Source organism: Notamacropus eugenii, chromosome 3, assembly GCF_028372415.1.
Source record: "Notamacropus eugenii isolate mMacEug1 chromosome 3, mMacEug1.pri_v2, whole genome shotgun sequence".
Classification (NCBI taxonomy): Eukaryota; Metazoa; Chordata; class Mammalia; order Diprotodontia; family Macropodidae; genus Notamacropus; species Notamacropus eugenii.
Window position 1 is genome coordinate 140,288,012 of NC_092874.1, and position 8,466 is coordinate 140,296,477.

Consider the following 8,466-nt stretch of genomic DNA (forward strand, 5'->3'; position numbering starts at 1 on the left):
TTGATAAACTGGAAAATGCTCCCATGTACTCATTTGTTGTTGCTGCTGTCGCTGTTTTTTGAAATATTTCAATCTAATTGATTTCCTTCATACACCTATACATTTTATTTTATGCATTTAAATACATTATTTTAAGAGGGGGTTCTTAGGCTTCACTAGACCATCAAAAGGGTCCTTCACATACACTAGAAAGGTAAAGAATGCTTGGTCTAAAGGTTTTGCAGAATCTACAATTCCTCTCTCCTATTTAGCGATCCTGCCAATCCACTGGTTCCTCTAGAACCCAAAGATGAGAGTTACACAAATTTCCTCAGGCTGCTATGTTTGTGTGGCTGTGGGAGGGTGGAGAACAATCCTTCCTTTAGGGTTGCTACATGCCAGTAAGCAAAATATTTGCTGAGTACAAGCCTCCTTGGTATGTTCCATTAGGGATAGTTTTTCCACTTAGAGATTTTAAGGTCACTTAGAAACCTTACTTGGCTGCCATGTTGCTGGTATCAGAGTTATGATAACCAACACATTACTTTTGTAGGGAACAATGAGACCCACATTTGGCCCCTTGAGGAAAGTCTAGTAATTGGATATAAGCAGGATTGTAACCACATCAGGGCATCTAAGGACAGCAGAACTGATCTGGAACAGCCATCACCCTTGGGCTACTTATACTTTTAGGTATAGAGTAACTACTTCTGATGCTTTTATAATTAGATATCCTGGAAAGAAAGATTTTTTTTCAGTTACACCCCAACCAGGAAGGGTTATTATACCCTGCTGAGCCACAGAGGGACAATCCCTCATTAAATGTTTCTACTTTTTCTAAAGGGGAAAAACATACCGTCCTGGAGTTACTCATAAAACATGCTATTTAGAAGCCTATATAAAACGTTTCCCTTAACTTTTTTTTAATGACCAGACAAATCTGCATACATATGAGATGTACCTCATATAAAACATTTTCCCCCTTAAAATATTTCCTGTTTTAAGCCTTTTAAAATCATTGAGAGAGGGGTTTCACTGTACATTATTTTGACTATAGAATGGAATTAATTTCATGCATGAAAGGGCTATGCAATATCCCAATGGACCAGGTCATCACTTAAAGGTCTATAACCATGGGGAAAGAAATAGGACTTAGTGGAGCTTTTCTAGCTTGGCGTTTATATTAAAAAGGAAGAAGGAGCAGCTGCTAAAATTAGTGACTGCAACCTTACTTGTGCTGCTTTTCTCCCCCAAGCTATATTCTTTTTGACTGGAATATTTCATGGAATCGGCGTGAGGGTGGGAGCAAAATTGAAGAATATGGTGTATTTCACACCTATGTGGTATAAATGTCATTGTCTTCTTCTCCTTGGGAAGAACAAAACTGGCAGAGCCAGATGGAAGCTTCGCCTTCTTTCTCTGAGGAGGCGAATTAATACAATTAAAATGAGCATTATGCCTGCACTGATTGACTTGCTAAATAGACTAACCATAATGATACCCAAGTATATATTTAAAGGGAAGAGATAAATATTTATAGATTTTTTGGTAGGGTAAAGGGGGCGGATGGAGTGCAAGGGAGGGAAGTCTGAATCCAGTGGGATGGACTGAATAAGACGTGGGAGGGAGGAGTACTTTAAATATATTTCTGGGCCATACTGAGACTTTCACTTGAGAACTCAACTAGATTCACTTAAGAACAAGATGCTAACATTAAATATAATAAAAGAGAAAGAACAAGGCCAAAAGAACTACTAACCTGATGGAGAAATGAACTACTTTGCATTATTTGAAGTAAACACAGATTTTAGTATCTGTCTTAAACATGAAAAATACATAAGGGTAATTATTCTAGGGAACGAAAAAAATCTCTTAATATAAAGAAAACTCATCATTTTAAGAAAGTGGCAAGTAAAATAATTAGTAATTCTTGAGTAACCTAGAGGCTAGGTATAATGATTCCTGAAATGATGTGATACATAGAGTCTATTTTATTACCTAGGAATAATCAGACATTATCTTGTATATATAAATTCAAAACATATGGTACAATCTTTAATGTTTGCAGAATATGGAAAATTTACACCAAAGGCATGAAATGTTCCCATAACCCTCAAGAGTAAGGATTTAATTACAGCATTAGGTAAATGGGGTGAACTTTTGAAAAATGAAGCACTACAGCAACATTTTGGCTGTTAGAGAATTAGTCAGCTTTCTGACTAAGACTCTTTTGGGGGCAAATGGTTATTTTACTACCTTACATAAGACAGTTGCTTTCTTGTGTTAAATAAGCAAATAAGGGAAGTGATTCTGATGTACATTGCAACCTGAGATTTTCTGCAGCCATTTGTTAAGGAATCTAGTTTATTATTGAAAAGATCAAATGATAATAGGTTTAGAGTTGAAAGGGACCTTAGGGATCATGGAATACAAGCTCCTCTCATTTTATAAATGAGGAAACTGAGACTGAGAGAGATTAAGTGACTTAGTCACACAGCTAATAAATGTCTCAGGCAGGATTTGAACTCAGGCCTTTCCATCTCCAAGTCCAGAACTCTATATACTCTGCCACCTAACACTGAAGTGGAAATCCATGTTTTATTTGTCATGAACATGTTCAAAGATAAATTTCCAGAGGAAAAATGCATCTACTATTTAAATAAAAACACAGAAGTTCCAGCCTATCTGAAAGAAATGTATTATGAAAACATTGTTGTTGTTTGGTCATAGTTGGGTCCAACTCTTTATGACCCCATTTGAGGTTTTCTTGGCAAAAACACTGGAGTGGTTTGCCATTTCTTCTCCAGCTCACTTTCGCAGATGAGGAAACTGAGACAAATAGGGTTAAGTAAGTTGTCCAGGGTCACACTGTTACTAAGTGCTGAAGGCCAGATTTGAACTTAGGAAGATGAATCTTCCTGTCTTTAGGTCTAGCACTCTGTCCACTGCACCACTTACCTAGAGACATTTCAGGGGTGTTTTAAAGGGAATTCTTGTCTAGGTATAGTTTTAGACAAAATGTGAATTCCCCACAAACTCTTGAAATGAAACAACTCATAAAAATGAACACTTTTTAGTAAAAGTAATTTTCTCCATTTTCTGTTTAGGAAGTGAATTGTTGGTTCTAGATTAGCTTTTTTTATACTGAATAACTAATGACACCAGTGTCAGTGATTAAATAGTCTTAGAACAGAAAAGCAATTTGTAGGTGTGTCAAGCAAGTAAAATATTGTTTACAAAAGTAATATGGCACTGTGGCACTGATAAGAGTTTCTTTTAGTGAGCCACCATGATAGCAATTTCTTCAAACCTTATTTTAAACTTAATTTATTATTATTCATTCCATGGATTGAGATACTCTCTTTTCATTATCATCATTACTTTTTTACAATTTCCCAAATGAAAGAGCAGGGTGATAGGACTCAGTACTCCTATTTTCCTTGTAATAGCTTTCTCTCAAGAAATGGATAGGTCTTAAATTTATGTTGATAATGAAGGTACACAAATATTCCAATAAAGGCTTTAGTTCTTTCTTTCTTTTTCTTTCTTCCTTTCTCTTTTTTCTTCCTTTCCTTCTCTCATTCTCTTTCTTTTTCTTTCTTTCTCTCTTTTTCTTTCTTTCTTTCTCTTTCTTTCTTTGTCTTTTCTCTCTTCCCCCCCTTTCTCTCCCTCCCTCCTTTCTCTCTCTCTGTCTCTGTCTCTGTGTCTCTGTCTCTGTCTCTGTCTCTCTCTCTGTCTCTCTGTCTCTCTCTGTCTCTCTCTCTGTCTCTCTCTCTGTCTCTCTCTCTCTCTCTCTGTCTCTCTCTCTCTCTCTCTCTCTCTCTCTCTCTCTCTCTCTCTCTCTCTCTCTCTCTCTCTCTCTCTCTCCCTCTCATTATGTGATATGGAACTCTTTGTACTTTCCAGGTCACTGAAAACAAGACAGAATTCTCTGAGCTATGTGCTCTACTGAGTGGAACTATTTTGTATACATGCACTAATGCACCATTTGCAAGGAAGCGAAAATGCAATTACAAAGCAGGATACATACAGGATACATTTATTTGAAAGCATTGCTTTAAAAAAATAAAAATGACATCCTATTTGGAACATTTCACTGGTTTGATAAACTACTAAATACTCTGTTTGGTCAATGAACTCTGTTACTTTTAGTGACCCCTAAGGATTGCATGTGAAACCCTGTTTTATTTGCACAACAGATGAACCTAATGTCATAGTGTTAACCAAGAATTAAAAGAAGTACTAGCCAGAAGGGGTTTCTGATAGTGACCACAAGTTTTTTGTTTGTTTGTTTTTTAAACTCCTTAAAAACAGATTATTAAAATGTTGAGGAAATACACAACTAAGGATTACAGAATTTTAGATCCAAAACGGACCTTAGGATTCATCTAATCCAATCACCTCACTTTTTTTGATGGGTAATTTATAGGTCTGAAAATTCTTCATAGCAGAGTCACTTCTAGAAGTTAAAGCATTATCTCTATAATGTTAGAGTCATGCAATTTTTTTTTTTTTTTTACAGGAAACAAAATGAAGTACTTAGAACCTGGAGAAGTCTAGGAAAGAGGACTTATAGATTCTTTCATGTCCACATTTCCGATTTACTTAGATCTAGGCCTTAGTTTTAACCTGAAAACTATATCTTAGTCTGGTATGCCTTACTATCTGCTGAAGAGTAAATGTATAGACTAGAATCCTCAGATTACCTGTCAAAGGACAATGGTCAGATCCCCTACTGCCATTCCTCTTCTGTCCTTACTAACTCTATCCCCCAAATGCAAAATTTGAGGCTCACCTATGACTCAATATGTGAAATTTTATGTATCATATATATATATGTATATAAATTTATTACATATTTATCTTATAGATTTATGTTATATAAAATGTAGTATATATATAGATACATGTTATATATATATATAAATTGGCTTATTACATGAGGAAGTCATTTTAGGTGATAAATCAGGGCAATTATTCTTATTTTTAATTTTTTTTACAGGCTATGAAATTCTTTATTCTATTTGTAGCAGCTTAAGCAAGTGCAGCCAAATACAAAGCCTCAGGACAAATTGTACACAAACTTTACAATGTAGGAGTTGAATTTAAAATAGGAAACAAAATCTACACAACTGTAAAAATCAAGCATGGATACCAGTACTGAAACTTAGAACCCATGTGAAAGGGACTCTTTTCCTTTCAAGTGCTTTATTCTAGTCAAAATGAAGATGTAAAGCTTTGTGGTTAGTTTAAATTATACACTCTCTGTAGATACTATAATCAATTTAAAAGTTACACATATGGCAGTAGATGTCCATCAGTTCATCTGGATTGCTTAGACAAAACGAATCAGGCAAAACTGGAAAGTATTTCCTCTCGTGCAACTTTTATTTTTCTTCTTTTTGAAAGCAATGTTTACTGGTGGGCACACTGTATTCCAGGTCCACAATGGCTACTTTTCCTCATCAGAGCTGTCATTTTAAGCTTCGCTCCTCTGATCACCTGCAGAGCCTTGAGTGCTATCAAACTCCTGAAGATCTACCTCTTCTGTATCACCAATCACACTAGGAACTTCAGGTCTAGCTGGAAGAAGGTCTTCAAGTTCAGAAAGTTTCTCTGGGCTAATCCAGTTGCTTTCAGGAAACTGTACATCAAACTTTATGTAAAGATCACCTTTTTTCAAAGGGATTACGATACTGTGGCATTCCTTCTCCTCGAACTACACGGACACAGCCTGGTTCAATTACTTTGCCAGTTGGATATTTCACCACAATTTGATGGGCATCTAGGTGCTTAAATGTGAACTGAAATCCACATAGTGCTTCAACAAGTCCTATATGTAAATCATTTCCCTCTCTCTAGAACACCTCATGCTCCTTCTCTTGCAGTAAAAGAATAATGTCTCCTGGTTCTACTCCTGGGGCCTGGTCTGCTTCTCCAGTAAATGTAATTTTCTGTCCATGTTTCATGCCTTTATCTACATGGACTTCAAGAATCTTCACTTCTTTTATCACCTTCTTTCCTTCACATTTTTTACGACAATCTTTCTCAATAATTGCTTCTTCTCCATTACAATCAGAACACACAGACTGCATCTGCTGTACCATCCCAGGAGCCCGCTGTCTTACCATTATTCGTACACCTCCACCCTGACATGCACTACATTTCTGAACAGCTCCTGTCTTGCCACCTTGGCCACTGCATGCACTACAAAGAACATTTTTACTAAGTTGCAGTTTGGTGGTCTTGCCATTATAAAGATCTTCTAAAGACACCTTGAGTGGATACATCATGTCCTCGCCTCTTCTTCTACCATTTTGACTTTTATTTTGATTACCCATAAAACTGAACAATCCTCCACCAAAAATGTGAGAAAAAATATCATCCATGCCACTACCTCCGCCACTGTCTTCTTGAAGGCCTTGCTCTCCATATCGATCATATCACTCCCATTTCTCAGGGTTTGATAAAATTTCATACACAAAACATTTCTTTGAATTTGTCTCCTGCTTTTGGATTCTTATCAGGATAATATTCCTTGGCCATCTTTCTATAAGCCTTCTTCAGCTCGTTCTCGCTGGCTCCTGGAAGGACCCCGAGGATGTCATAGAGCTTCGTATAGGCCATGTTTGCCATCATGGGGCAGAGGGCCAGGAGACAGCAGAAAGTGGCGGTGAACCCAGGCCCTGGAGAGGCCACAGTAGTGACATCTGAGGAGGAGAAGTGAGAGGAGGAGGAGGAGGGAAGAGCTCTTATTTTAAATTTTAAATCATTTGATACTTTACATAGAGTAAGTTTTCAATATACATTTGTTGAGCTGAATCAAATTGGATTGAAATATGGAAATGATAGTTTGCCAGGAACTTAAAAGAGATCTAGATGTGTATACCAAAGACATTGAATTAACTCTCCTTAGTTTCCTGAACTGCCTGTTGTCCAGATTCTGATGCCAGTTTGATGGACAACCCCCCAGAGTTGGTCTGTGAATATAAATACTTCGAAAAGATATAGTAGCTGGACAATGAACTGAACCCAGAATCAAACTGGAGAGGAATAGCGGGCTGTATTCATATTGGGAAATTGTAAAGTGGCACTAATGGCCCCAAGCTTTTCATCTGAAAGGCTTTTCATCTTTTACACATCACTATTCTTCTAAGGATGCTATATGGCTCTTAACCTAGGGATCCACAGACTCCCAAGGGTTCTGTGGATAGATTTCAGGGGGTCTATGAAGGTGGATGGAAAAATATATATCTCTGTTTGCACTAACTGAAAATTAGCACTTTAATTGTGAACGTAGCACCAAAAATAAATATTACAAGCAGTCTTACTCAACTGTCAAAAGGTTTATGACACAAAAAAAGATTAAGAACCTGTTTGAAATGGCTCTAATATCAACACTGTCTTAGTTCATGTTCAGTTTTTAGGAAAAAATGAAGTATTCACAAGACACTGAACAGTTACAAAAGGTTCACTTTCTCCTTAAGGAGTAGGGATATGGAACAAGGATATAGTGACATTTAGGTTTTCTGGAAGTATCCCCACCCACCCCATCTCCATATAGTTATCTGGTAATGGGATAGGATATGGGCAAGGACATGTAACCCATAGGAGTCTTCAGAATTCCACCAAATCTGAGAATTTTTATGTTTTCAGATGACCAGGACTTTACAACTTTGCTTCTTTTTTAGGAAAAGCCTCCCTCTGTTATGCGTGATTAGGAAAGAAATTATCAGGGGAAAGTTTTCTCTATCACAGAACCCCTGCTCCCAATGAAGACTTTCCTGATGTTCTTAACTATTATTGTCCTTCCTACCAAACTACCTTGTATTTCACTACTTTGAATTTGAACACATTCTTCTGTTTAGTCAATATATAGCCATATTTTTACTTCTTATTTCCCTTATGAGAATATAAGTTGCTTGTGGTATCCCTTGTGCCTCGCATAATACTTGGCAGAAAGTACACATTTGATTGTTTAATCAAATGCTAGTTTAATTGATACTGATAAATACTGCTTTGTGCATGAATAGGCTTAAATAGCAAGGTAGTACAGTAGATAGAGGACTGGACCTGGAGTCAGGTACACCTGAGTTAAAATCCAGCCTCAGATACTTACTAGTCAGCTGTGTAGCCCCGGGCAAGTCACTCAACCCTGTTTGTCTCAGTTTCCTCACCTGTAAAATAAACTGGAGAAGGAAATGACAAACCCCTATAGTATTTTTGTCAAGAAAAGTCTAAATGGGGTCACAAAGAGCTGGACACAACTAAAATAAATGAGCAACAGTTTAAACATATTGTCAAAAAGGAATTTCACTGGAGACATGATATAATTGACATAATCAGAGAGATTTATAGCCAAACAAGGACATGAGCCAGTGGTGTAGTCAGACTCAAGAATAACCTATTATTATTATTCAACGTCTGACTAAAGCTCTGTGATTCACGCAATAGTTCCCACTTGCTAGAAGAAAGTTCCCAGAATAT

The 8,466-nt window shown here is 36.9% G+C and overlaps 1 pseudogene; it reads right to left on the reverse strand.

Moving 5' to 3' along the window:
• Positions 1-5,394: 5,394 nt before the first annotated feature.
• On the reverse strand, positions 5,395-6,615 carry LOC140531271 (dnaJ homolog subfamily A member 2 pseudogene; annotated as a pseudogene).
• Between the last annotated feature and the right edge of the window lie 1,851 nt (positions 6,616-8,466).